The sequence below is a fragment of the Nicotiana attenuata genome, chromosome 2 (genome assembly GCF_001879085.1).
Source record: "Nicotiana attenuata strain UT chromosome 2, NIATTr2, whole genome shotgun sequence".
Classification (NCBI taxonomy): domain Eukaryota; kingdom Viridiplantae; phylum Streptophyta; class Magnoliopsida; order Solanales; family Solanaceae; genus Nicotiana; species Nicotiana attenuata.
The window spans coordinates 20945326-20948164 of record NC_031990.1 but is presented as its reverse complement, the minus strand read 5'-3'; the positions used below and the strand labels follow the sequence as shown (position 1 = coordinate 20948164).

Here is a 2839-nt window from a genome sequence, read left to right as displayed (position 1 = left end):
AAACTTATTACCTAATGAAACGTTATGCTTTTTTGAAGTAATTATAGTTCTAAATTTTAAACACGTGCCATTTTATGTTAAATTAAACACATTTCTTTAGTTTAGCTTATTTTTGAGAATCAAATATTTTTCGGTCAGATGTGTAACATGTTTGGCCAGAGCTTAAAGTTTTGAATTTTAAACACGCAGCATTTTAAGCGCTAAGGGTGTAAAAGCTCTAACTCCCAATAAGTAGAGGGACCAAAGTGCAATGATCCAAACAAAATTAGTCCATTATGTTAATTCCATATTGTTTTCCTTCACTTTCAGTCGAGTCTCTGAACAAAAAGCACTGTGCAACTTCATCAATGGAAGAAGACCATCGCCTCTCAAACCCCACCACCACCACCACCGAACCTTCAGATTCCGCTCTCCAACGGAAGCATGCAACAATGATCAAACGCCTTTCAAATCTACACCAATCCCGTTCGACCCGCAAACCCGAATCCGAATCAAATTCCACAAGCTCCTTCTTTTCTCGTTTCTTCGAATCCACAAACTCCATTGAATCCACACTCTCCCTCATCCGTCAAACACCCGACTCGCATTCCAACCCGACCTTAAAACCCGAACTCGACAACGTCTCACTCTCCATTTCTAATCTCGAAAAGTTCATCGCTGAAAACTCATTTTCCCTTCCTTCTTACGAAGTACGCACGTGCCTAAAAACCGTAGCATATCTCAAACAAATAGTCGAACAGGTCGCGTGCAATGTTATCCCGAAGAAGAAATTCTCATTCAAGAACAAATCAACAAAGAAATCTACAACCCAAAATGATGATTTAGGGCTTAGGTTTTGGATAACAGCAGCCAAAATGCGGAATCGAGGGGTTTAGGGTATAAAGTTTTGGATTCTCCGGGATTTAGGGGAAACAAAAATGAGGTGTTAGTGAAGGAATTTAATAATAGGGGCAGTATTGAGGAGATTAGGGAATTTGTATTATCAGAATTGAGGGGGTGTGAGGTGAGATTAATGGGGAATATAAGGGCATTGTTTGTAAATAAGCTGATTGATTGTAAGGTTTATGTTGGGCCTGTTTTTGGGTCAGTTTTGATTGATGAAGCTAAAGATTGTGTTTTTATGATGGCATCACATCAGATTCGGATTCATCAAGCAAAAAGGTGTAATTTTTATCTTCGAGTGAGGAGCAGGCCAATAATTGAGGATAGTAATGGCGTAAGGTTTGCGCTGTATTGTTTGAAGTATGATGGGATTGAGAAGGATCTTTAAGAAGCTAATCTTGGTGAAGAAACAGGGAATTGGTCCAATGTGGATGATTTTAAGTGGTTGAGGGCAGTGCAGTCTCCAAATTGGTCAATTTTACCTGAAAATGGACGACTTGGTGCGGTGCATATTTCAAGTCCAAATGCAAAGATTAGTTGCTGAAAAGTTTTCGTCTTGATGAGTGGTTTGTATGTTGAATCTTGAATCCTCAGTGTGCAAAGGAGGTAATTTTTTTGTTATCTTCTTAATTTTACTTGAATCTGTTGAGGAATAAGGATGCATCAGCTTTTGTTGTTTAGTTGCATTACTTACTAGTTACTCCACTAGTTATTCTTCTGTTTTAAGAAATGATCTAAATTTATAGAATAGAAAGATTATGCTAAAGTTGTTGCCTTCCAGTATAAGTTGTGACCTATTGCAAGTTTGCTTTTTTACTATTGGATAGATAGATTTCGTTATGTGTTCTGTTACCTATTTCGTATCAACATCTACTTGCTATTAGCAGTTGTTGGTGTATACCTGCTTTTTGACTTTCTGTGGTTTTGTGATTAATACCACATACTTTGGTTGGAATACATACTGTATTGTCCCAAGAAAGGGTGGTTTGGAATGATGTTACTCTCCTAGGCTTTGGTAAATATGTGCTTACTGCTTATCTGCTTAAAAGGAAAAGGAAAAGGAGATTGTATTTTGCTTTACTAGTTATCTTATACTTAAAGCAGGGTATCAATACAATCGATGATTTTGAGTAAGTCATCTTTGAAGAAGTATAGAGACTAAAGGAGGATAAAAAAAGTTTAAATTTACAGACTATAGAATATCTTCAGGGTAGAAATGAGGAGGTTCTAGGGCAGTGACAATAAAGGACGTCAAAGTTATTCTTGTTCTTTAATGTTTCCAAAGGGATTAGCACATCCTAGGACTCGCCCATTAACTTCAAATTAATTTAAAAAAGATAATATGGGGTTGGGAAAGATTAATTAACAAGAACTTGAGGCGTTAACCCTCACTTTATAGATTCTACCTAGGGATCGGATTGAACTACTTGTAGCCATATTTGAGTGTGCTTAATCTCTTAATTATTTTAGGGATAATTCAATTAGAAAGTATTGTTAGTTTTCGGAAGAAGCTACTGAAGAATTATTACCCGAGACTAATTAACATAAACTCGCTCATATTTGTAAAATCATGAAATACATTGGATCGTTACTTGAGTGTAATTCCCCGTGTATCCATGCTTGTAGCCATTTATCATTTTACTTGCTTTCTAGGTTAGTTTACATTTCCGCATTTAGACATAAATATTTTCTCAAAACCCTTTTAAGTGATTAGCTTAGCATAATAAGTGATAATTCTTTTACAAGCCTAATCTCCTACATATTGTTCTCTATGGGATTCGACCCCGACTCATAGTTGGGTAAATTATATTGCATGCGACCGTGTCCATTTATTTTTAGTAGTTATTTTTTTTATAGCAAATTATACTACTAGGCGGGCTGCCTAGTAGCTTTTTTATTAATAATAAAAAGGAAAAAACCACAAAGGAAGAGTACAAGGGGGGGGGGGGGGAGCAAA

General features: G+C 36.4%; 1 pseudogene; it reads left to right on the top strand.

Annotated features, from left to right (window-relative positions):
• Positions 348-1426, top strand: LOC109217268 (annotated as a pseudogene).